Here is a 27,806-nt window from a genome sequence, read left to right as displayed (position 1 = left end):
CTTACCTCTGGTTGTAGGCCCTAGAACATACCTGATGTAGAGATAGAGATACAGATGTTGAAAGAAGTTTAAATACAAAATTAATTCACAGCAGATATATCAGGTAAGACTAATCTGTATAAAAACTAATCCTACAACTAAAGACTAATCAAATCCTAATTTGGTTAGATAATTGCTGAGCTAAGGAACTGGCTGAAGAGACGGTAACTGTAATATAGCTCCGTCAGGATGGAGTTCAGTGATTTGTTGCATTCTGCTTGTGATCAAGAAAAACATAGTAACCTGCCTCTACAATTTTTCTAGAGTAAAACATAAAAATTTGTTTTACAAGAACAGAGGTACTTGGTCAATTCAGTCTGGAAAAGCAAGTATTTGTCTTTTTATCTGATACATAGACGTCTGACAAAGAAGAGAGTTGTGTTTGGGGCAGTGCATCTCTGAAGTGGTCCATGTGTGGTTAGGTATCCACAGACTTCATTGAATTCTTTTGTGTGTATCCTAGATAACCAAGTAAAATACTATCAGACTGTATAAGCCACGGATCTTGCATAGCAGAGCTTGGGAAGCTATGAAACAAATAGAACTCATGCCATACAGAAAACCAATGCTGTTTTCCTTCAGATCTTTCAGGCAGATTACAAACTCTCCTGGATGAATCTGGCAGTAATCTATCAGTTTTCATAAGGATTTTAAGTTTTTACAATGCTTTTAAAATCTCTGATGTTTAAAATCAGAAGATAGTTTGCTAGTAGGGCAGCCAGTGACAATATTTGTCTTTCTATGAATGGTGAAATATTGCACAAGGAAACAGTTTGTGTTCTTAGGCTGAAGAAAAGTTGTTCCTCCAGACGGTACTGTGACATGTACTTTTGATCACTGACGCAACGTATCTCTCAAGCACACGACAGATAGTTAAGCAAGTACATTTCTGGCAGTGTTTGTAGGGATTTAAACATCTATCCCTCATTCTTAATAACATGATTTTCTCTTAATCTCTTGTGTGGTACTAGTATGCAAACACAGAGTCATTCTACCTAGGTAAGTCCATGTGGATGTATGTGCACGAGGCTGCTCCGAAAGTAATGCCTCCTATTTTACTATGTCAACCCACAATGTCAGTGACGAATGTTGATGGTATGGCAGTAGAGGCTGAACTAATACTCCCTTATGTTTTGTTACTGTGCAACAGATGGCAGTAGAGGGGCAGTCTTACAAAATGTTATCTGGCATGGAAGTGTGGATAAAGCAAAAGTGTGTAATTGAATTCCTCCATGTGGAAAACGTGGCACCCATTGGCATTTATTGACACCTGCTAAACATTTCTGAAGACCAGCGAGTGGATGTGAGCACAGTGAGATGGTGGATGGTGCGTTTCAGCAGTGGTGACAGCAACAGCAGGTCACCTCCACTACTGCAGATTTTTATAAGCAAAGCATGCAGTCTCTTGTTCACTGCTGGCAGAAACTCATAGCTGATGGTGGTGTCTTTGTTGAAAAGTATTATTTTGCAGCTGAGAATTTGCTCTATCAAATAGTGTTAGTATGCTCTTTCTATCCATTATAGTTTCATGGAAATAAATAGGAGGCATTACTTTCAGAGTAACCGATGTACATGAGTGTATTATCTTTTGGGGAATGCTTAACTATGACTATAGGTAGATTACTCAAGCAATGAGAGAGAGAGAGAGATGGGACAGCTTCTATGGAGTTTTTTTAAGTGTCCCCTGGAAATAAATGCTTGATATTAGTGAGGTAAAATAATCTCTAATCATACAGCAAACATGGGAGCCTTGCTTCTTTTTTCAGGATTGATCAACTCAGTTTGAAATCTGGGAATTAAGAGTCTTCATTCTGCCTTATTGTAAGCCTTAACAGTCTTCCCTCAGGTTTGAGTTTATGAGGATTGCATATCATCCACAGAACTGCAATTTGTAGGGGTTAAATTGATAGGAAGGAAGGGTTATTAGTTGTCATTTGAATTAGTTTCCTATCTACCCCATATTTCTGCCTACACAGTAATTTCACACCTTGAACAAGTGGAAATACCATTGCCTTGCAGTACTGAGTGCTTATACTTTCTGGCATGATGCCATTATGCAGGATCCTCTCTGTTTCTGAAATCACTGCAGAAAGTCAAGTTTCATCATAGGGTGCCTGATAAATGTCCATGAAAGGCTATGCCCTTTCCCATGTTCAGCATTGCACAGAAGATGGAATAATTTTTTCCTTTGAAGAGGATAACTGTGTTCTTGTCAAAGTATGGGGATCTAAATCTGCTCTCTAATGAACCCTGGAGATCACATGCACGCTCGTGACTCATCCCTCTTGATATTTGACGCTGTTTGTTTAAGTTGCACAACGTACTGATCCCATCATGTACCAACTGTTTCCTTGTGTTATCCATTTGGATCTGTTGTCGTGCCTCTTCGTGCATGCATACTGAACAGTGAAGCCAAGTGACACTAATTGCTAATTCCATCCTCTGGCTTGGCGGGACACTCCTATATTATAGTTGCACAAAAATAAACAAATGGCTCTAACTTCAGTCCGTACATTTTCAGCATGTTTAATGCTGCAAGTAAGGAGTTTCTACTGATAACTTAATTTGGAGGAAGTGATTTTCATTTCCTTGCAGATCAGCCACCTGAATATTCTGCTTATCTGCTGTGTTTGAAAGTTTTTAACAGGCAATAACCACCAGTCTGAACCACCAGTCTGAACTCTCAGTACCAAGAGCATTAGGGGCTAGGAGATACAGCTGACTGCTGAGCAGAGAGATCTGTTATTGAGCGATGTAGAAGGCAAATGTCTAAAATCCAGGCCCAGACCAAATCAAATTAAACCTCTGTTTCTAAATGCAATTGAAGTTTTAGTGCCTGGAATCTATTGCTGAAATGTGAGGCAAAGGATTAAGTGAGCAGTCCAAAAACTATTCCTAGGTGCAAGAGGAAGAGCAAGTGTGTAAGCCCTGAACAGGGCTTCTTTTCAGCCCTGACAAATTCCAGGTCACTCTGGCTCCAGCTTCCAAGGTCCTATTTCAAGACTGAAAAAGGCCACGTGAGTGTTTTTCTTTTCCTTTTCTTTGAAATAGAACCAAACCTTGTGGAAAGCGTTTTTCCCCCCTCTGAGTTTATGCTAAAAGTGCTAAAACAGTCCACATGGAGTAAGGAAGCATTATTGCCTGAGAAACTGCCCATGAAATAGTCTTTGCGATACTGAAGCCTGATTAGCAGGGAAAATACAGAAAGTATTACAAGAAACCTTTTCTGTAGGCGTTTGGTGTCTACTACAAGTTATTAATTGTTTTAACTATCAAGGCTTATTTTCTGTGCTCATGAGAATACGGTTAGCATATCTTTAACAGACATCATGCTGTCTGTGTTAGCATTACTAAATGTAACAGGCGAGTGAGCCATGCAAGCTGTGATTTATCCAAATGGTGCCAGATTTTTCTTGGTTCACTTCAATGAGTGTTTTCTTCTTCATGTGTACTTCCTCAGATGAGCATACAAAGTAGGAGGTTAATCCTCACTGCATCAAAGAAAAGGCATATCTGAATCTACTGTGAATGTTTGGGTTCTACAGCAAAAGCAAAGTACTCTGTAAGCACACTAGCTTTGCCAAAGTCATTTGTGTCCATCTACTAGTCCTGTACTGAATAGTACCAGATAGCAAATGCATTAAGTTTTTTTAATTTTTTTTTTAACATACCAAGTGTCTCTTTTAGATAACTCAATCCAAATTGTTTTCAGACCCAGAGAAAATTGCTTGATGTCTGGTCTGGCCTAGCATAGTTCAAAGCTAGAGTTGTTCTATAGATACTTAACGGTTGGAGCAGTGCGTGGGGCCAGTTGGGGAGGAGAACACAGTGTACTTCCAAAAAGAAACCTCTCTGTGAAGCTGAGGATAAGTTAATTTCTGGATTTTTTTTTATCAAATCGCAGATGTTCTTTTTCTTATTAAAGTTACAGAAATATCTTCGTCCTCTTTAACTGGTAATATTAAAATGTTCATTTCAGTGAAATTTCTGACTCAAATGTGTTATTTGTGTTCTGATGAGCAATTTCTGGTTGACTAAAAGGAATCTGTAGGCTGCTGTGATTTGTTGTAAAGCGACTTGATAGGGCAAGCTGATTCATATTTTCCTTGCTAGGGTCATCCTTCACTTTTTTGGCTGTTACGTTATATAACTGCAATACTGCTAATGCATTTATGTAACACGAATTGCATTTTGTAGTGGAACAGATATGTGTGCAATGTGTAACTGTAATAATATCCAGCCTCTCTTCACAGTCGTTATTTGAACAGTAAAATAGAATCCCTCTTTATGATCATCCCTGAGATGGTTTGTGAGGCTGATGGCGGAGATCATGTCAAGAACATTCCATATATATATGTATGCAAAAATTTATACGTTTGGACCCACATATGTCAACAGGAGAGGCTACTCTGCAGGCAATTACAAAGGCCATCTTAACAGGTGCCTTGAAGTGGAAGGTCTCAGAAAAGCTACATTAGAACATGGAAGACCCATTTCAAGGACCTGCTTTGCATGCTGTAGTGCTGTCTTGACCCTGTGTCCCAGTTCAGTGGGAAAGAGATACCCTGCCCTTCTTAGGGAACAAGGCTCAGCTATTGTGCAGAGTGCTCAGCAGCTGGCACAAAGGGGCTGCCTGGAGAGCCCTTTTCCCATGGTAGCAGCTGGTTTTCCTCATACAGAAGTTGTGCACCTCACCTGAAATCACTGTTAAAAGGCAGTCTTCTCTGGATGGCCACCATAAGACTGAGCATTTTGAAGAGTGATGTGTGACAAAAGCGTCACCAGCATTTGGTGTTGAATTCAAATAATTTATTTCAACATAACTATTGCCTTTTTGACTGAGTGATATCATGGAGGTGTTCAGGTTATCTTCTATGGGGGTACTGGTCTAGTTGTTGGTGACCCTGCCTGCAGAAGGGGAGTAGAAACTAGATGATCTTTAAAGTCCTTTTGAACCCAGGCCATTCAGGACGAGGGGAAATGGCCTCAAGTTGCGCCAGGGTAAGTTTAGGTTGGATATCAGGAAACACTTCTTTACAGAAAGGGTTGTTAAGCACTGGAATAGAACAAGCAGAGCAGAAGGGCAAAAGCTCACTTGATCTTGATTTTCAGTATGAATACAGACCGTGAAAGCGGGGCCTCATGATCCTTCTGACTTTGGGGATTCCCAAGGAGGTGGTTTAGTCACCATCCCTGGATGTGTTTAAAAACCGTTTGGATGTGGTGCACAGGGACGTGATTTAGCGGAGGGTTGTTAGTTAGGGTAGTATGGTTAGGTTGTGGTTGGATTTCATGATCTTTAAAGTCTTTTCCAACCTGAGTGATTCTATGATTCTACGATTCTATTCTATGATTCTATAATTAGGGGTTACCTAATACAGATGCATAACTGCGTAGGATATATGAGTGCTTTAAGGTGAGAGGAAACTGGTCACAGTGAAGCTGCTGCAGGCCAGTAGGAGCAGTAGCTTTTTGATTTCTCGAAGTTCACTCTTGGATTATTTAATTCTCTTAGTTTTCTATGATTGATCCTTTTTCTTTCTATAGACTGTGTAGTACATTGGTTGATCACTGAAGGGAAACCATTTAAAAAGCACTGATCTGTGAACAATGCACAGTGAAATTTTTGCCATAAAAATTCCAAGGATGTCTCCTAGCTCATATAAAAAACTAATTTCTTCCAGAAATGTCTTCAGCTCCTGGAAGACTCTTCTGCCAGTGGGCTGTCAGGTTCTTCCACAACACTTCCGTGTTGTGGCCTGATTCCATCGTTGTGACTGGCAGTGTCTAGTGAAGAAGCTGCAGAATTCCAAAGAGCTGCCCAGAGTCAAAAAGAAGTGGCAATATACCCACCTGCTAAGATTCACGCTGTTTGGTGGCTAATAGCTCAAACATCTTCCATCCTGTAAACATGTTTATACTGAGGTTAACAGGTGAGGGAAGTATTTTTTGGAGTATTTTTCAGAACAGATCTTGGGATCTTTGGTCTCTGTTAGAAATTTACTTCGCGTTCCTTTGTTCACCACCACAACTTCTAATGAACATATTAGATAAATGTCTGCTGGGGTGGTTTGGGCGCTGCTGATCCTGCATAGATGACCTCTCCGAGTCTGTTTCATCCCTGTTTCCTCTGATACTGTGGCTTTCTAGGCTTACTCTTATGAGTTTCTAAAAATGTTTGAAGATTAATAGTTAGCAATGAAATTGTGAGTTCCACAGAGCATTAAAGTAGCTGCAATACAATAGGATTGAAAATTGCCAGCAACTTAGCGTATATTGAATTTAGGGAAAGTAAATTGCTTCTTGTAAACTTTACTGCTGTGTAATTGTATAACATTTTTTTTTTAGGAATGTTCCCTGAGAACACAGAGGGTTTTTCTTCCTCTTTCTTTTTTTTTTCTTTTTTCTTTTTTCTTTTTTCCTGGGAAAAACGTTTCCAGCTGAAACTTCTAGATTAATTATAGAATATTTGTTATGTAAGATAACAAAGAGATCTGTTATTTGTGATTTTTTTTAATATTAATAATAGAAGCCTTGTGGAAGCTGTCATTACCTGCAATAGGAGACACAGAAATAAAATGAAATGGAGAAATGCCTGTTCACACTCATCTGTCTGGATAAACTAAATCAAGAGGCACTTAATTGAAAGGCAGTAGGATTAGAGAACAGAGTAGAGGCAAAAATCCTTTTGTAGGTGGATGCCCAAATGCTTTTCCCCCCCTGAGAGTATTGCTCTGTGTAGCTGCTACTGCTGTGTTACGTGATTTGTCTGTTCTTATCTGTGGTCCCCCCCCACTCCTCTTTTGTTTAATCAGAGGTTTTCAGGTAAGGGCACATTACCACATCTATGAAAAATGTTTTGCTGCCATGTGATTTGCTAGTCAGTCATTACCTTGCTATCAGATAAAGCCTATCTGATTCAAGCATTTTATTCACTCTTGAATAAACATTTCTGATAATTTTATTTTTTTAATGTGAATAACTGAAAGAGTAAAGCTCGGATATTGCCCTTTGGAGGCATGCCAGTTTAGAAAGCACCATTTTATTTCCTCTCAGCTCTTCAGCAGGGTGTAGGTCGATTTTATTTTATTTTTTCCCCTTTATGGAGTCTTAGTGCTGTTCCTCGCTGTAGCAAGGTGAGCTTGTATCCTGGTGGAGATCCAGCTGCAGAATCAGGAGAGCATTTTCTCCCTCTCAGAAGCTGCAATATTAGCAGTGCAGTTGCAAGTTTGACAAGCAGGAGTCAGTGGCAGCAGGGATCTGTGCAGGCTTTCCACATTGCTACAGTGAACACTGTCTGTTCTCTCTTCCTTCTCACATAGAGCACCGCAAGATGTCAAGGATGTAAGAATCATCCTGCTGTATTGGGGATGAGAGAAGAGTTTCTGTGTGCAAACTACAGTCATGTCAGAAGCATGGTTATGAATGAAAGAACTTTGGTTTTATTATTATTATTTTTTTTTTTACTAAGTATGAAAATATCAAACAACGGTGTCAACATTTCAGATAGGAAAAAATATAGAATTAAGAATTTTTTCTTTTGAAGGATCTTAATGTTTAATACTTTCTGGCCTTTCAGAGACAGGCTTTTAAAGTTTTCTCCTCATTATTATTTTTTTCCTTAAATGAGCAAAAGAATTTTAGGGTAGAAAAAGACAATTCCCCAAATTTATTACATTTTCTAGAACTTTCCAGTCTCATCAGCCAGCAGAAAATGGGAAGAAAATGAGGATTTTTCATTTCTATAATAATATTTTCGTGTATCCATTTTAATTGAAGTTACTTTAGCTTTTCAAGTAAGAAAAAGCTTTTCAAGTAAGAAAAAGCTTTTCAAGGGAAAAGTTCCACCCTTTTCTAAGGTTTGACAAAAAACTCCAACAAACTTTGGCTGGAGTGGCAAATATCATCATGTAACCAGTGTTTCCTTTCTCTTTATTCATTGCAATTCTATCTATGGGTCAGCTTATTCATCCAGCGGCATTGAATTAACAGAGGTGGCCCACTTTCCCCCACTCACGGTAGAACATTTCATCTGATTTTCCTGGGAAAATGGGCTGGTACAAATATATAAAGGAAGCAAGATTTCACCAATATTTTGAGTGAAACATTCCATCAATAATCTTAAAAGCTATGATGTTAATTGCAGATAAAGTGTGTCCTTAATTATTTACTTCAACCACTACCTCTGCGGTTGCCTGTTTTCATTCAGATCCCTACTATTAGTGGGCCGAATTCCTCTAACTCTCACCCTTGTCCAAAATCTTTCAGTCTTGATTTCTGTACAAATTCTCTTTAACACCTGGAGTGTAATGTCTCCCTTCTCTGTTCTAGCCATTAAGCTGCAGTCCTTTTTCTCTGGCACTTTAATGCAGATATGATGAAATGAAGCGATAACTTCTTTAGCGTAGTTAGAAGTTATGTGGGAACACATATAACAAATCCATTACACAGGACTGGAGACAGGAGTGCAATGTTGACAAAGGGCAGGGCTTCATGATAGTGTTTGTGTTAGCTCATTCAGCTGCTGGTAAAATTCAATTTGCCATTTCTATAAACTGGGTCTGAATTCAGGTTGGTGATTGCAATCAGGTTGGCTGGCACTAATGCCGAAGAGTATTGTCTTTAGAGAGATAAGCTGGGCTGGGCTGATTGTTACAAGGGATGGTTAAATTCAGGCTGGATAAACAACAAGCTCAGAGCAAGACAAGAGCACTTGTGTTCTCTTCCTCTTTTTTCTTTTTTATGTTTTCCATAAACTCTTGTAACTTTTTTTTCCTCTCAAAATGTTCATTGTTCCTATTATTAAAAATTGCTTGATTTCTGACTGAAATTACTGAAAAAGGAACGCCAGTTGAAAGACATTTCTTCAGAAGTGTAGCAGATTCTCTTTATGATGATTATTGTTCCAAAAAGTTAGAATGGTATAAAATGCAAGCTCTCTTGTTTTCAGTATGTTAAGCATTCGCAGTATAGGTTGTTGAATCATCTTGCATCCTCAGTGTGCTTCTAGGCCTTGGTTGTCTTGTATTCTGAAGGGAAAAATGTTATTTACAATCTTCTACTAATTGCTCTGAGATCTAACTCTGTGAGCACACTGAACATGTCAAAGCATTGATGTTAATGACATTACAAAACTCAAACCTAAACTCAATCCAGAGATATTTTTAGGAATGATATGAAAGCTTAATGAAAACAAAAGACTCCAGAAAAGGGTGTGTTTCTGTTTTCCAACATTTCATGGTGAATCTTTTCCTTAACTGCTGCTCTGTGATGAAAAGACCACCAAATATGTTTGTCTAACATAGGTAAGCAGGGAGGATGGTGACCTTCTTTTAAAAATGGTTATTTGAAAGGCGATGGATGATCTACTGAAGGACAAATGAGATAGGAATCTGAAATCACATGGCAGCTTTTCCTTGGAGTGATGAAGTCTCCTTTTGTTAACATTTGGATTGTTGTGTAGTTCATCAGATTGGGTCAAATGGGTGTATCTGGTGTCTGGCAGTGAAAAAGCATCAGTTCTATGGTGACCAGCAGGTGACAAAGCCTGTAATCAGGTGAGGAGCACCAGTGGACAGGTGCTTTCCTGTGTCCTCCAACATCTGTAAACTCCAGAGCTTTTAAAGGAAGTTTACACAAAAGTTGCATAAACATTTTTTTTTTCTCACAAGCTCTTTCCAGGTGTCCTTTGGAAACATACCTGTGAAGCTGATAAAGCATAATAGCACTGGCTTTGTCAGAACAAGTTTTTTTCTTTTTTCCCAAGAATTCCCATCTTCACTTCTGCATGTTTAGCTTTCTTAAAACCAGCAGTGTGCGTATGTGGTTGTGTTTTAAAGATACAGTCATCTGTAAAACATCTCCTTAAACAAACAGCCCCCTCCTACAAAAGGCAGGTATGCCAGGGGTCAGATGGGTCAGCTTCTTGTTAGATTTTTTTTCTCCTTGCAGTTGGGCAAATTTCCCATGTGAGATTTGCCTGTGTATACATGCTTTTATATATATATATATATATAGCTACCTGTGAATTGGCTGAAAATATGTACAGATTTATGTTTATGTGGACATGTGCATCTGATGTTTTTTCTGCTATGCCGGACAATCCGTAGTAGACACAAAGCAAAACCACTAAGTTTCCTGACACTCTTGCAAGAATGCAAAGTCTGTTATATATTCAGTGGATGGAATGAAGGAGGTCACAGTTTATTGTTTGCTCTTGTGTTGCTTGCTTACTTTTGCAGGACAGAGAGATACTTTGGAAGGCAAGAGTAACTGGTAGAAGAGGTAAGCAGATGAAATAGGGATGATATGGAAATTGGCCTGTTATTAGAAGTGTTGTTTTTATAGCAAAGGAGTGATGGCTTCTGGAATATGCTTCTTTCTATACCTGTTGAAGAGCTCACACCTGTGCTCTTTGTGCCTCTGTGAAATGTTTCATTTCCCATTGTCACTGCCAGCACATGACAGCACACCAGTGAGCTCTCATGATTGCACCAGTGAGGGTCAGTACGTATGTCTTTCTCAACAGAGAGACTTGGGCATTTGTCTGTGAGTGCCATGGCAAAATAAATGGATATTTTTTTACTGTGTTAGTTGCATGTGAGAGTCAAAGCATTTTGCTGGGGAGCTGTGCATGTGAACAAGCGCCACTGTGGAATGTGCACTCTATTTAGTGCATCAGGACTTGTTTAGACGTCTTGGAGCGAGCAGAGAGTGGATTGCTGAAGTCTGTGTAACATCTGTAGTTTATATGAACTAACTTGAACAGTAGGGTAAGATAGAGAAAGATAGGAAAGTGAGCCTGGTGAATCACAGAATGACTTTGACTATTCTGACAGGAACATGAAATGAGCTTGTAAACATCTGTATAAGTGTTTTTCTAAGTATCGAGGGCCACAATGAACCTGGATGATCTCATCAAATCCAGTAAAGTTGGAACACTTCATCTGTGAGCAGTTCAGCTCTCTTTTGCTGTTACTGAGATTGATCAACCAAATAGGAATGATCAGGAGTTGTTGTGAGGGGTGAAGGAGGAGATGTGAGCAGCTGCATGTACCCTTTCCCATCAGCATGTGACTCCCTTACAGATGTATTTTATTTGATTGCTGCAAGTGAAAAATGGGGATAGTAGTAATAGCAATAAGGTGGGAGGAGCAGCAAAGTGGTACCATCAGCTGTGCTGAGACTAGGGAGCTTTAGTAATTATGTTTCCCAATTCAACAGGTCTGGATAAAACGCTAAGAGATTTTCATTCTTGCATTTGTGCAGGGAAGGGGTAAGAGAGCAGTCTTTGTTTTCCTTATAGGCAGAAGGATTTGGAACTCCTGAAAGTATCTCGGCAATTTAAACCCTATTACGAGCTCAAAACTGAAAACCCAAAGAAAAATAGGAATTACACAAATGGATTTCACCCTCCCTCCCTAACTCCACTTATTATTGGAGGAATCTGGGAAACTTCTTTCTGCCCCTCCAAAAGGCAGTGTGGTCTGCACTCAACAGACCCACATACCTAAAAAATTCTTTTTATTTGGGCTTAGTGGGGTCTCTGATGGCCCCAAGGAGATGAGGTGAAACATCCCATCAGCTCTAGTTCTGCTAGAACCTTGTAGCTAGTGTTTCTCGCTCTCCCAGCCTGATGTGGAAACCATGAAGCAGATCCTGCCAACAGCCAGAAGAGACACCTTCCACCATCTGCTTTCATGGTAGACAGGATGCTGTAAGAGCTGCCTTCTCCCTCTGGCACAAAGGCAAAAGAGCACCTTTTTCACATTGGTCATGCAAGGATATGTCCAAACCTTCATGATTTTTCAAGCTGTTTGTGAGTGTTGGTAAAGCTGGTAGTTGTTAACTAATGGCTGGTGTATGAGACTTCTCCACAACAGTCCGCTTCAAAATCTGAATGTTTGTCCTTCAACAGAACATCCATAGTGGTGAAGAAGAACAATAGGTTGAACAAACTGTCCTAGAAGAAAAGACATACAAGGAGCTGTAGAGGGAACTTGGGTTTAGTCTGGAGAAAAAGAGGCTGAGGGGAAACCTCAACACTCTCTGTAACTCTCTGAAAGGAGATTGCAGAGAGGTGGTGTTGGCTTCTTTTATCAGGTAAAAAGTAATAGGATGTGAGGCAACGGCTTCAGTCTGCGCTCAGGAGAGGATATCTTTCTGGATATCAGAAATATGTTATTTATAGAAAACATAGTTATGCACTTGAATGGGTTGTCTGGGAAAGTGTTTAAGTTGACACACATGGAGGCATTTAAAAGACGTGTGGATGTGGTACTTAGGGACATGGTTTAGTGGTAAACCTGATAGTGTTAGATGATGGATGGACTTGATGGTCTTAAGTGTCTTTCCAACCTAAAGAATTCTGATTCTATTTTTAATCAGTCTCCAATGCTTTCTCAATCCTCTCTAAACTGATTTCAAGTTATTGTCATTTTCTGTGTAAATGAGAGAAGAATCAGAAGAACTTTTAGTTTAAAATACAGTGGTATTATATATTCTATAGGCAATAAAATATAGCCTTACAAAGAACAACAAATTGCTTGTGAGGTTGCCTCTCTCTGGAAGAATCAATAGCCTAATGAACACAAATGTCTGAAAGTTGTATCCAGGTATTCTTAAGATACAGAGAACATTTCAGTTTGAAGTGGGAGACTAACCTTTGAACAAACTAGACCATATCCTGATCTGTCCTTGTTTCTTTCTAATCTAGATCAGAAATTCTCCCAGAAAACACAGGTTAGTTAAATCAAAACTTTTGATTCAATAATAGCATGAAATATGATGGCTTATGAGATACTGGAGGTCAAAATTAATAGTTTAGAAGATTTTCTAGTCACAGGGGCTGCACATCTGCGAATGAAATCTGTTAGATTGTTGGCAAAAAAAAAAAAAAAAAAAAGCTAAATAGGATAAAAAGAAATCAAGTCCAGGTTGAGAAAAAGGTATTGAACTGTGTAATCTGCATTCCTGTTTGAAATCTGTGAGGCTTTGTTGCTTAGCTGGATCCAAGACTGTATGAGAAAAAACATCTTTCTATCACTATGAGTAGTGTCTCCTGCTATCCAGTAAGTTCCTAGTTATTGTTAGAAAATTTGAAACCAGAGTTGTAGTAGTAGATAAATGGCATCTGCCAAAAAGCAGAGTGAATGTTTGCACATCCAGTCCAAATAACGGTAAGCAGCAAGTTTATATCTCCCAGCTCCTTACTAAAAATGTCTGGTAATGGAACTCCAACCTAATGTCATTCTGGTTATCCAGATGATGATCCCCTTCCCCCAGAGCACAGATGAGGGCTAGTGACAGGCACTGTACTCTCCTCACCATTGCTGAGCACTCTTTCCACCTCCTAGTGCCAAGAGGAGCTGTAGACACAATGCAGCTTGTCTTTTGATACTGCAGCATTACTGCGGATTCTGTTGCACAAGGGGGTTCCTGAAGTGGCAGGACTTGTATATGCAATGGACTTTGATCCAGCCAGCACTCCCCTCAAATCACTGAGTCACTCACACATAAACCTTTATCACAGTACTGTGTGTAGACAACTGCAAAGAGCTGTCAATTTAGTTTATTAGAAGGGAAAGTTTTAAGTAGTTTACAGGAAAACACAACTACCCCACATCAGAGAAAGACAGAGACTAAGCCTCAAGCTTTCTTGGTACAGGAAGCCTGGAGATATGAAACATCACCTGATGACAACTACAAGTTGTTCATAGTAAGTGGGTTATTATAATGCTGAAGAGACTCCTGGGGCATCAAAATAACACCAGAAACGATCTTGGAGAGGGTGGGAGTGGTGCTGTTGACTCTTGTTACTTTGACATAGTCCCACTTTTCAGCAAAAACAAAAATACTTTTGCAAGGGAAAGAATATATTAAAACCTGCTGAATCTTTGGAAGGAAATAAATGCCTCAGGCAAAGTTTTACAAATAGAGTTTATTTAATGAGTAAAAATTTACTCTTCTTCTTGACCCAAACATGGTATTACTATCTGTAATCTTATTGCAGCAATGTGCTTTTCACAACCAACAGTATTTATTGTGTTGCAGTTAGAGATGCCCCATTCACTGTCTGGATGCTTGCCTGAATTATCTCGTCAGGGGGACTATATTGAACTCTCACATCATTGTGCCTGTAGGGAATTTTCCCTGTGGTTTGATCTCACGACACTTGAAAGTTGCTTCAAATCTGTCATTCTGGATCTTGGAGTTCAAATAGTTGTGCTTTGAATGTATATACTGGAGGGGAGAGGACTCCAAGTTTTAAAAGTGAAGTTCTCTGTCTGTTTACATTCAAATATACAAGACATAGGAATTCGGAAGCAATTAATTGCAATAATAATTTTAGCTGTTTATTTCAGAAGCATATCTGCCTGCTCATCTACATACTGGATTGTATAGCCATTTTTTGTGAGGGGTGATCTGATGCAGACAACTGGTTTTGCTGGTGCTCATGTGACTTGCATGGACTGAGGTGTTGATCTGTGCAGTTTCCTAAATCATTTTCCTTTGAAGCTTGGACATAACTTTGCTCAGCTGTGCTGACTGTACTTGTCTTTTCCTCACAGTTGCTTACCACGTTCTCTCTTTTCACATCCAAACAAGACAGAACGCTTTCATTGTTGGTTAAGATTTCTGTACCTAACCAGCTCCAGATTTTGACCTCCAAAAGTAAGGCATCCACAATGGCAGATGGAAAAGCAAAGAGATTTTGGTTGTAAAGCTGAGATGCAAGTCAGCTTAGCATCCAAATTAATTTAATTGTGGGTTTTTGTTGTTTTTTTCTAACCCAACCACTTTCATACCTGTAGGGCTTGTTGCCTTCAGTAGCTGTGTTGGGGAATTTGTCTCTCTTGTTCTCAAAAGGGAAAGGAAGTTCTCAATAGGGAAAGGTTGTGTATCACTTCAACTACCTACAGAGTCTGACCAGTTAATGTTGTTGCTTATGAATTCAAGCATGAGAATGCATTTCACAGTTCATATGAAAATTTGCTACATTGACTGTTGGGTTCTTGTGGCTGTTAGTGATGCAAGCATGTTGGGGAAGGTGCAGCTCCAGGCAGAGCAGCTTTTCTTTGAACTTCTGTTACAGCTATTAAAAATAGGTCGGGGTAGAGAAAAGTAGGACTAGTTTTCAGGAGTATATTAAACTAATTCATCTTGTACTTAAGACGGATACATGAGCAGAGCTATAGTGATAGAGCCTGTCTCATAAACATTAGCAGATATTTTCAATCAAAACCAGTTGGATATACAATATACAATATCATACACCAAGTGAGAAGGGTTAAAAATCTGATATTTCCCATAGATAATTCCTTCCATAGCTAGTTCCCTTTTTTTCCACATCCCTACCCCTAAAGAAAACAGTCTGGCTGCCAGCTTCTGGCTTTGTTCAATGGATTGCTTTGCACAACGATAAATTAAAAATGAAGTCTCGCAATGCAAAGGCAGAGGTTTCAGAGATATGAAGGAGGATTATAAAATAAGCCAAAGAATGAAATTGATAAATACTGGTTGGTAGAAGAATTAGATGTTTGGGGCTACTGTCTGAACAGCATTGAGGCTATTGATTAACCAAAATGACACGTGGATAACTTCTATGAGCCTCACAGATAAGGAGGAAGTACTTTGCTTGTTATGTTGAGTTACACTTTTACCCTGTGCCAAATCAGTGCTATATAGATGAGCTCAACTCAGTTGATTTCATGTTTATTTGTGAACCTCACTGTTTTTGTGTGTTTTATAATGACTCTTTCTCTGTGGAAGGACAATAAAAATTTTTCATAAACGTCTAAGAAATTTAAGAAACCTGAAATCCATTGAATATTAGATCTAGATATAAGGATAGAAAACTTTGAGTTCTTTTTTTTTCTCACATCAGAGAAAGATACTTGAGTGTCAGGAAAGATTTGTGGTGGCTTCCATCTTGTTGTTCACCTCATTTTAATTAGAGATGAAATATACACAGAAATTTTTGCTGTCTTGACTGTACTCAGAACCTCATCTTGGTGGCCTTCTTCATGGTTTTCTTCCAAAGGAACCTAGGATTCTTGCGCAGAAGGGAAAAAAGAAGCCAGGCAAATACAGAGATGGTAAGGAGCAAAGAGGGGTTTTCAGGCAGTGGGATTGACTCTGTGTTCTTTGCTCATCCTGAGACTGAAACGAAGCTACTCAAATGTTCTTGGCAGGGTTATCTCAGAGTGATATGAGTTCTAATGACAGTCCTTTTTGTTGACACGTGAATACATCATTGATGCAGTCATAACTCACTTTCAGAGTTGGTGCTGTACTTGCATGCTCTCAAATAACTTAAGAAACAGCCTTCTGCTTTACCATGTGCTTTGGCTTGATTATCAAAAGTACGTATTTTCTTTATCAATTTTTTGCTTTAGATAGTCTCTTTATTTTTCCTTCCCAAATATACAGAAAATGATGTTGGTTGGGTTTTTGTTTATTTGTTTTTAAACAGCACCGGATCCAGAATTCCCTCCTCCATAGGACTGCAGAACTTGTGTGATTTCTGTGAGGATGCGTTTTTGCTGAAAACAGAATCCAAAGGTACTTTCCAGAAATGCCAGCAACAGTTTGACGCATTGCTTTAATTTGTTGTGGCCATTATGATCGCTGTGGTATTTTTGAAGCTCCCAAGGTATGACCCTGACCCTGGCCAGTTCAGACGTCTTTTTGGTGGTGTTGGCAGAATTAAATTTGCTGGCCCAAGGTAAAACAGCTAACACCTGTCTGCTCCTGCCACCAAGCTGGGAAAGTGCCCTGAAGAAAACCTGGGCTGGCTGCTTCTCCTTCTTTTGCATGGTGAGAAAGCTGGGGGAAAGTAATGCTGTTTCAGAAAGCATGATGGTAGTTTGTATCCTGCGCTCCCCTCTCTCTTGCCTACAGCAGCTTCTTAGGCATAAGCAACAGCAAACAGCCTGCTGCCTTAAGTAATTCTCTTTATTACCTGGTCTGAAAGTCACACATTAATCTTTGCCTTGCTATTGATGTCTTGAAGAGTTTTGGCCAAGTTGCATTGTTTGGCATGTCTGTTTTCTCCCCTTGCATCTTTGGAATCCACATGTCTTCCCACTCACCTCAGAGGGAAGAGGAGGCTTGTGTAATGACTGTGCTGCAGAATGGATGGATTGTTCTTAATCTCCTGGTTTCCCCAGAACATCATTATTCCTCAGATATCTGGAGAAGAGGGGAAGAAATCTGAGAAACAAGTTTCCTGCCAGTAATTCTTGCATTCTACATAGGGCTAAACAGAGGAAAACTTGAAGGAAAGGAAGGCAGTACAGAGAATGAGCTCACTGAGTCAAAGACAAAATGCAGAAGTCAGAGCCTTGCCGGGAGCCAGTTGGCCCCTTAGCCAGCCTACTAGAGCTCTCTCCAGCTCAAAAATCTGCCTGCTTTACTTCTCCATTTCTATTTGTGATAAAGAAAATGGCTGAATGTTGATTGGCACAAGAAGAACCTCATTTCTACTTTTCGGGTTAAAGGGTCCTCCTGCTAACATGACTCTGGGAATAGAAAAAGTTGTTCACTTCATGTTGGCTGTAGAGATTTGTTCTCTGGGAGGCTGCCTTCCAGGGACTTTTCAACAAACAGTAAAATCATGAAACAGAGCTATACTTAATGGTTCTTAATTGAGCAAATCTCCCATGGAGTGAGTGTGTTGTTTGCTACATTGGAGTCTGTGGAATTTAACTGAATATTTGGTTTTGGACGCATCTTTGATCAGTTTAAAGGAAAACAAACACAAGTCAAGTCATACAGTGAATTTTGAACTGATTTTTTTTTTTTTTTTAATGTTTCCAATGGATTGCATGGGAACAAGGAAATTGTCCTGCTGTAAGGACTTCTCAGACAGCATTGCTTTATCCTAATGAACTTCCATTTTAACTCCATCTCTTCAGCATCTACATGGAGAACAGAGAAGAAGCAGGTGTAACTGGAACATGGTGTGCTGGGTTCCATCAGAACTGGGCTTCCAGGCAGGTCTTCCAGGGCCATTCTCACCTGTCAGCAGCTCTCAGATGGACAATTGGTCTTGGGACACTCAGAGAGCCTAGCCCCCTAATTTGAGGGTGGGATTAGGTCTTCACAGCATATACATTACAGTTTGTTGAACGTTAGAAAGAAACAAAGACAACAGAAGGGGCTGAGGGAAGAGGAACTCAAATTTATGTGATCAAGATGTCACTAGGTTTAGTAGAATAAAACTTCTGTGCATGGATTTTTTCAGTCTGCCTGAAGTGGTTCATTTTTGTCCTCAAGACCACAAGAATCAAAGTTTGCCATTACCACAAGCAATCTAGACAACAGGAAGCAGATAATGGGACATTTCTGTCTTCACTAAAGAGGGCTCACATTAAATTGCTTGTAGGTCTTTGGAAAGGTCAGTCAAAGCTTAAGCAACCCCCTGTTGTTTGACAACATCAGAGCTCAAACACTGTGGTCCTGGAGAACTCTGCTCTTTGAAAAGGGGGATGTTTAATTACCTTTTGAAAGCTGGCAGCAGGACAGGATGCGAGGATGTTTTCTTTCTTTTGTGTCAGTTGAACAAGTTACTATTTTGGTACATGAGAGCGAGTAACCCACTGCACTAGAGGAGACTGTCCCTTCCTCTGACCTGCTGTCAGGAGAAAAGCAAAGACAGGAGGATATTAGTGAAGGTGAGCCTACTGCAGGAAGGAAGCCTTGACACAAGAATATTTGTGGAAGGGGAGGCAGAGACTCCCAGTGTCCTTCTTAATGTTGTATCAGTATTTCAGTTCCATTCACCTTCATATATATGCGTATTTATTGGCTTTGCTTTGCACAAAGACATTGGTGAAGTTGCAGAAAATTGACTGCTGTCACTTTAATGAAATTTTCTTTCATTGTGATAGGAATTGGCAAAGTGGGTACAGGATTTTTAATTTTTAAAATTGCAATACTTCTGCTTCCTCCCAGGGGCAGTCTTTCACAGTGCTTTGCTAATGCTCTTCAACTATATCTTTCTTTCCCTTTTTCTTTGTTTTCTTTCTTTCTTTCTTTTTTCTTTCTTTCTTTCTTTCTTTTTTTTTTCCCAGTTGTTTAGATCTGTGGCATCTAAACAAGCTAAACAGAAACTGTGCCTCAAGGAGAAACATCTTAAGTAGTTGAAAATAAATTTGCATGGCATGTATTCTGTATTATATGCATTCAACTATGCACATGATGGAAATGGGGCATTAGGCATGATACCTACCACTGCAAAGAGAATGTAAGCTCATGTGTCGCGTATACTTGTGGTAAACACAAAATAGATGTATATGAGGAAAGCATCATTTGATTCTCCAGCCAAACCTGGCTAAGAGGCAGACTGTCCCTCATACTAATTTCATGTACAGTTGTACAGTGGGTTCAGTAGAGTGAATATCTTTAATGTTCTTGTTCTTCTTCCCATCAGCATTTTCAGGGAATTTTTCCTGACTTGATGGATGGAATACCTTGGGGAGGGGGCAGTCTGGTTCTTGAATATGGGACATAAGAAGATGCATCTCACCCAGGGTACACTGCCTGGAAAGCAGGCAACCATCTTAGTGAACAGCAGAAGAGTACTGGCCTGCAAAAGGTTTAGTGGGGCAGGTATAACATTGTGCAGATACGATGCTCATAGAGAATGGAAGTCTGGCTAGGAACAAAAGTTGATGTTTTTAGATACAAGACATGTTTATCTGAGGTAATATATACAGTACTGGAGCAGAATATTCATCTCTAGGTTTGATGTAGCCATAAAATTATCCATTCATTGTGGCTAAATTACATGCCCATATTCTTCCTAAACTCTGTTCTTCAGCTGGTAGACCACAGTGTTTGCTGGCCTTTACTAACCTTTTGGAGATCTATTCCCACAGGTATCCCAGAGCTCCTGTGCCTTGAGTAGCCACTGTCTCTGATACTAATGGTTAGCTTTGATGTGGCCAACCAACACAAGTGAAGTAAGAATTTAGGCAATATTGAGAAAGATACAGCCATGCATCAGCTTTTCATCATCCTTCATACGTGCAATGGCCAGTCTTGGAAGCCCTAGGCATGACAGGCCTTGGCAAGCTGGACATGACCACACCTGAGCTTGCTCAGCTGGACTCCAAGGATAGCCTGGAAAGCCTTGCCCTAACATCTGCTCATTAGGCTTGGTGGTGCTGTGAAAAACCGTTCTGCTGATGGTCATTTTGGCTAGGATGAAGCAAGGTCCAGAAACACAGTCCGAAGCAGGTGGAGGCTGGACTTTGTCATCCCTGAACTGGAAATGTGGCATTTGCTATGTCTGGGTGATTAGTTTTAATGCCACAGATTAGGCCGAGAGATGTTGGCTAAGACAGGTAAACAGTGCTAATTACATACTAAGGAATGCACATACACTGATAGGCGGAAGCAGGCATGTGATACATTGCAGATTTGTTGCTACTGGTTAGTGCTAGCACAAATTTATTCTTTCTGGTACAGTGTGACTTTGGCTTGAACTTGTGACAATTCAGATTTCTTCACGTCATCTGAAAACATTGAGAACAAAATAAAATTTCAATGGCTAACTGGAAATATTGGATCCCAGGTGCTACACTCAAGAGAGGAAGGTTTGCATCTTGATTGCCCTGAATAAAGATGTTCCGTCCATTCCATTCCAGCTGGAAATACTTGCACTTTATTTCTGACACAGTGAACATGTACGTAAAGTATTCTTCTTTTGCTTTGCACACTAACAATTTTGTGATGAGCCTGTTTGACAACTAACTGGCTTCTGACCAAAAGTGAAAACAATGGACACCTATTTTCAGCTGGGAAAACCACACTCAGTACGTTCCCTGGCTGAGATAAAGCACTGAAGCAGCATGACACAATGTACTACAAGCTCCCTCCATAGCTTTTCTTTTATAACAGAGCTGCTGATCAACTTACCTCTTTTTCTCATATGTTTTCTCTCTTCCAAGGAATAGATCATTGACCAAAAGTATGTTTTCCCATAGTCTAGATTTTTCTTTTGCCAAGTATCTGCATGCATGTTGTGTCTTGAGAACAGGCCTGGAGCTGTGCGGGTTACTGAAGGAGATGCATGTTCATAGACTTATTGGGAAGTCCTAATGTGATGAAAAAATGTTGCCAACTAGAATGAAGATGAAATCTTAGAAAATGTTTGACGTGTTTGTAGCACACTGTTGTTATGTTTAATATATGGAAACTGATGCAAATCAACCTGATCTCTAGAAAGATTAACAATACTTGAAATGCTAACTGCTCTGATTGACAGGGGAGCAGAAACTTATCTTTACATACACCAGTTGGTAAGAGTGAACAGTCATTCAACTCTTGCAGACTTGCATAGTTGTATTCAAAATATACTTTTCATCAGTGGCTAATAGTGGAAAAGATTTTTAGAAAGATATATTTGTGGAAAGAAAATATGCATGTATGTATTCTACGTTAGAATATTTTATGGTTTGTTTTTTTTTTTTAAGTATCTTTCGTAAGTGTAGCAGTTCCTACTAAATGTTGTCCAGGCAGGATGTGTAAGTACAGAACCAAAACCCCAAATAAAAGTAGTTCCTGCTCCAAGCACTTTTTGCACTATTTACGTGTTCTTGAATTAAAGTTTCCTTCCTCAATAGAACTGTCCTGTTACGTCTTCATTTTTTTTTTTTTCCCTTTTGCTTTCCCCCCATTTTGCTAACTGTAACATGAAGGAGATGCTTTTAAATCTTTAAGCCCTCAAGCTTCCAGGAGTTAATATATCTGTGAGTTTTTTACTCACTACTACGCTAGCAGCCTTCTGATGAAGGAACCATTTTAGAACAAAATGAATTTTGTTACGGAGTGTTGTCTGTCTCCCCCTGCTCGCAGCTCCTGGTAAGAGATAAGTGCCTGCAGTCTCTCTACCATCCAGCTGCTGAGGATTGTTTACCCTATGCTCCTAATGTTTTGTTCAGTTGGTGGTGATGCATAAAGCACAACTGGTTTTGACTTCCAGGTAGACAAAGTCTATGGAGCAACCAAAAGGAATCCCAACCACTTGTTGCTGGCAGAGTGCTAAATAAACAGTAGCAACACCTACCTGTGTGGGTGGCAATTAATCACATCAATCAACCGGATTAGCTAGCAAAGCTTTTTTCTTTCTTTCTTTCTTTCTTTCTTTCTTTCTTTCTTTTTTTTTTTTTTTTTCTTTTTTTTCCCCTTACCTTTTGTTCCCTGTCTCCTCCCACCTGCTCATTTCCTGGTTGGTGGTGCTGCTGGCGGCAGAGCTGGGGCTCAGCTAAGCAGTAGGTCAAATGCCATTATGCAGCTGGGTTACGCAAACTGCTACTCCAGTAGCCCGACTATTTCATGAACTCAGCTGGATTTAACAGAAGACTCTCAACCCACCCTTGAGCGTGGGCTCAGGTTTCCTAAAGAAATGAGTCCTAACTACTGCCTCTGTGTTTGTGTGCTTGTGTGCTCCTGTCCATCTGAACAACCCTCTAAGGAACTTCTGAACTCAGTTTTGTTTTAGCTAAAATTGGTGGACATGTAGAATTTTCAGAGGTAATCAGTTCCTACAAAAGGAGGCAAATATTTGTCATAGGGAAAGATACCATCCCAAACTCTTCTTTCATTAAGCGCTTGTGATCATCATGGAAGAGAGGCTTTATGAATTGCAGGGCTATGGGAAAAACATCCTTGAAAGCCTATGTCACGATAAACACCAGTGGCAACCAGCTGACAGACACAGGTCTGTAGTTTCGTTTTTCCAAGCTTCTGTTCTTTATTTAGGCTTTATTTTAAATAGAGTGGTGATTAACTTGTTAAAGTCTTTATCAAAGCAAAAAAAAAAAAAAAAAAAAAAGAAAAGGTAGAAAGATACCATCCTTTCTCCTAAAACTGGGATAATATTTTCCTGATTCTCCAGCTTTGTTTTTTGATTTTTATTATTAATTAGATGTTAGGCAGATGTAGCAGAGATTGGAGGAACTTGTAAAAAAAATACAAATTATATTATTATTATTATTATTTATACAAAAATACAAATACAGACTCTATAAAAAATAAAAAACTAAAAAAAAACCACTCCAAGCCAATAGGCAGACTAACAGTGATAGGTGATGGTGAAGAAAAGTCGACTCACTGGAGGCACTGGGAAATTCTTTAAAGACTGACTCCTGTCAGGTACCAGTTTGCTCTGAAGTTGAAAACACAGAGTGAATAGAATGTTTATTTCTTGGTCGATTGTTATTCTAAAGTGCCTGAAACTTTTATGAGGAGATAATTAAAAGAATTAAAAAACCCACAAGCCAGTGTCTAGTTTTTCATACCACCAACACAGATTCTTTTGAGTTTGACCTCATAATGGGTTCTTAGGGTACTTTTTGTCATAATAACCATGCTGTCTTTGGTTTTCCGAAACTGAATTCTCCAGTTACTAGAAGCAAGATCTCAGCTGTGCACATACATGCCCTGTTCATACACACTTCCTCTAGCCCTGATTCAATTTTCATTTTACACCAGTGGAAGAGCAATCTAACAAAACTTACATTTGGTGAAAAGAAATAGTGTAAGAGGTCCATCTAATGTTGTGCTTATTTGTACAGGATCAAGTGTACCAAGCCAGACTAAAGGTTCTTCTTGCTTTGAATCATCTCATAGGCGTTAAATGTGGATGCCCAGGGATGAGGTAAGCAAGCAGTGATGCTCTTCAGCTTCAAGGGATCTGTGGTTGTGAGACTTCCTGAACCAGAGATGGAGTTTTTGTGTAATTATACAACTCTATGAAAAAATTGCATCTGTAAAATAATATGTTTTATTTATATATTATAACATTAATTAATTATCCCTGCAATTCTTCCTTTCTTGCCAAGAAAGAGCTGTCTATACTGCTTTGGCTCACTGGTGGTGATAACTGATTACCACATAATAGCGTACAAAATACCAAACAAGAAAAAATGTGCAAGAAAGTTGCAGGTGGGAAATTTTTACCATCATCTTTAGCTGGGCAGTTTATTTCCATGCAGCCTAGAAGCTGTGTGCAGTCTTGATTTGTCTGCAATATTCATACGTCTTTTGCGTAAACTTAGGACAGTTTTGCAGTCAACCTGATTTGTGGAGCATGTAAAATTGTTGTATTATGTGGTCTTTGTGTGAAGCTGGAGGAAGCGCAGAGCTTCTCTTGGTGGCTTATATTCAAGAGAACCTCAGGCTTGTGCTGGGATGATCAAGGTGCATGTTCTCACCCAGCATGCAACCATAGGAGAGTTTTGTACCTGCCTTGTCTGCCTTGTATGCAGTTATACTAGACAGCTCATCTTGAGAGGCTGCAGAAATTATTTCTGAATAGCTTCACAGGTTATTCTTGAAACACAATCCATTTAATCTCTCTAGTTACATAGTCAGCAATTGACACTGCAGAACATTGTGGGCTTTGCAATATCATGTACACTAACTTTTACTATATTAAATATCTCATTTTAACTCTGTCTTAAAAACAGAATCCTTTTGCATCTTTCATTTGATGCTTGTTACATAAACAAAAATAAACCATGACCTCAATCCTTGACCCTAGTGGAAAGCATATTAAATAAATCTCTTTCTTCATTGTGATTCTTGACAATGACAGGTTTAATTTAGCAAATTTAACGTTTAAGTTTACTCCTGTGTGTGCTGTAAAAAAAAAAAAAAAAAAAAAAAAAAGGCTGCTTGTTACTCGAAGTCTTAAGACTCCACAGAAAAAATGCCATAGATTAAAATACATTATCCAAAGCATAGGGACCTCTCTGTATGCTGTGTAGATTATACTGTAGTTCCAGTTAATGCTACAGGGAAAAATATCATGTTCAAGTGAACAGTAGAGAAGTAACAGAGACTTCAGCTAGAAAATTCCATATTTTCATTTCTTCAGTGCTTTGTCAAAATGCCAGTTGCTTTTCCAGCATGTGTTAAAATTTCAGGTATTCATTGCTTCACAGCAAATTTATAGACCACTATTCCCATTTGAATAGAAACATTATATTTAAGACTCAAATTGTTGTTCATTGTTCAAATTAACAACGAGCAACCAACCAAAACAACAAAACAAAACAAACCTCTCTAGTTTAAGAATAGCTTCGATGTAACAAAAGTCTAGAGAAACTTTCTTTCAGGAGTGTTTTGCCTAAAGTTAGAATCTACAGAGATGTGGCTGCCTGCCATGCATAGGACTTGCAAATGTTATTTGATACTTCAGATTTGTGCTGCGTCTGAACTGCAACGAGATGTCTGAATAGGTCAGGACTTTCTTTGGAGGCCTCCTAGCCCAACACTGCATGAGCAGCTGAATGACTAAGGAGTTGTGTCCAGGATGAATCCAAGATGCCATTACAGCATCTCTGGAATTCAGTGGCACAATAGGTCCAGGCCTATTGAAAAAAATACCAGGAAAGCTTTGTTCTCCTCTGCTATCTTTGCCTCACATCCCCTGACTTTCTCAAATTGCTTTGGTTTTAGCCTCAAAATGAACCAAGAATCTCTGTGTGCCATGATGGTCATTTCTGACACTTCTTCAGCTATTGCTGGCAAAGATGAAAACAAAATGAAATCATAAGTATTTGCTCACCAACTGATTTAAAGGAATTTTACATGAATGTTAGCTAAAACTCTTATTCTTGAGGAATTTTTTGTTAGTAAAATTTTATAAAAACATGTACATGACAGTGTTTTAGCAAATTTTGTCCAGTAACTCTGCAGTCTGCTCCTTTCTTGTAAATGGAAATCTACCAGCAGTCTTCAGTTGTGAAGTTGTTCATGTTTCGTTTGACATCCTCCCTACTACCTGGTCCTTGATTTGCAGTTGCCTTCAAAAATCTTTGGGCTGTCTTCTCTCATTGTGCTCCAAAAATTCTGAGGTCTACTTACTAACAGGTTTAGATCTCCTGTCTGCCACACAGCATGTCAGGCGCCTATACAGCTGAACAGCTTTTCTTCTGCAAGGTTTTTCTCAACAAAATCTCATCAAAATGTTCTGCTTTTCACAAAATTAGCTTGCCCAGCTCTAGTAGAGGCTCGTATGGTTAGCCACTCAGAAGATGGGTTATAAAAAAGGAAATTCTTCATGGTATTACAGTGCGTAAGTGCCATTTTTCGCTTAATAGAAAAACAACACTGAAATTTGCAATCTGACTTTTGTGGAGTAACTTTACTATGTTCAACTGTTAAAATATAAGAACATCAGCTAACAACTACTAGGTGGCAATACGGCCACCATTTACTTTGAATCTTTTATTAAGTACTGGCAGTGAGTTCTTTCCTTTAACCTCCAACAGTTCAACGCAAGTCAGATTTTTGTTCACTGAACTACCAACATTTCTGTAGAAGAATAAATGTGTATTTACATGTTCACAATGGAAGGCTAAAGGATCTTGTTTAGTCTGAATAATCATTGAAAAACTTGCTTTTCTTTATCTTCTGCTTTATTCCCACCTTTTCCTCCAGTGCATATATCCAAAATAATACTTCTTAAATCATCTCCACTTCTTGCCACTGTGTAAGGCTGAACTTCAGTGCAGATCTATTAATTAATTATGTTTAAGTGGTGAAACTCCTCCAACCGTGCAGCCCAATAGGAAACACATGATGTGTCTGTCGACCTCTCTTTTCTACTGACCCCTGGAGAATACAGAGGTCCATGCAGAGGCCAAAGGGATTGTGCTTCTTTTAAGTAAAGAGAGAAGAGGTTCAAAAACAAAGGACTGGAACACGAACATAAGCATCCTCTTGGTGTTAGTCTTGGGTTTTTGTTTCTCTTTGTGGTTTTTATGCATTCTAGAAGACAGATGGAAAATTATGCCCTCAAGCAATAGCACACCCAGATATGTAATCTCCTTGTACCCCTTTGCCTCATCCACCATTTATTTTCTGTTTAACATACCCACATTTCTTTCTCACATGCACATGTATGTTAAGAGGGTAATCTTCCATTGTGTCATGTATGTATTTATTTATCTCTGCATGGATGCTGACAAATGTGTAATGAATACATTTTTCTTCCTTTGCTCATTTTTATTACATGAGCCACATCTGGGCATCATTTCTTTTGAAGAGCTATTCAAAATGTCCTTCTGAAGAAATTTGGGGCCTTAATTTTAAAAATATTCAGGTGGTGGAAGTTTCACAATGTTTTCTGATGAGGAATAATCAAGGAATTTCTGGTGCCTGATGTTTAAGCACGAATTGCAAGGATTAAGTAAACAGCGAATTCTCTGAAAGAAAGGGACTCTGGATAAGGAAGGTTTTGCTATGGATAGAATTTTGAGCCTCACTTAAATTTCATTATCTGAAACTCTTTTGATATGATTGTTGAAAAAAAACCAGAGGAGACTCTTCGTGACACAAACTCAGGGAAATACATTACCAAAACAAGAACATCAGTTTCAGTTGAGTATGAAATGCCACTCAAACGTGCTTTTCCAAAGATTTTTTGGTTCTCTTTTGGAAACTTTGCAAGCATTTGTTTCCCTGTGGGACTTCTAGAATTTCCCTGTTTAGACTGAAAGCTTTCTGAAGCTGTTTGTATAGCACCTTATACAATAGACTTCTGATCATAGCCTGCATCTCTGCCTTATGGCAGTGCAAATAAATATATGAACAACTGTCCTTGTAAGGCAAGGAACATAAAAATTGGATTCTCAGGAAAGTTGACACATACATAGTAACTATTAGTCTATCATAATATTGTGTTTGTTAAAATCCAGGATTTAGTAGATGTTCACCTTTCCCGGAATGGCAGAAATACTCTCCCAAGT

The 27,806-nt window shown here is 39.1% G+C and overlaps 1 long non-coding RNA gene across 5 annotated transcripts in view; it reads left to right on the top strand.

The window, feature by feature from the left end:
* Positions 1 to 27,806, top strand: part of LOC104910124 (uncharacterized) — a 220,871-nt gene that overhangs the window by 80,410 nt on the left and 112,655 nt on the right. For 2 of the 5 annotated variants that reach the window (XR_014882310.1, XR_014882312.1), the window contains 3 exons: positions 16,514 to 16,602; positions 20,621 to 20,732; positions 23,625 to 23,707. This is a non-coding gene — a long non-coding RNA (uncharacterized LOC104910124). Of the gene's footprint in view, positions 1 to 13,552; positions 13,757 to 16,513; positions 16,603 to 20,620; positions 20,733 to 23,624; positions 23,708 to 27,806 lie in introns of those variants that run through there. The other 3 variants (XR_014882311.1, XR_014882313.1, XR_014882314.1) reach the window with 3 other exon arrangements.

This window comes from Meleagris gallopavo, chromosome 3 (assembly GCF_905368555.1).
Source record: "Meleagris gallopavo chromosome 3, MGAL_WU_HG_1.1, whole genome shotgun sequence".
Classification (NCBI taxonomy): Eukaryota; Metazoa; Chordata; class Aves; order Galliformes; family Phasianidae; genus Meleagris; species Meleagris gallopavo.
This window is presented reverse-complemented; position numbering and strand designations above follow the sequence as displayed.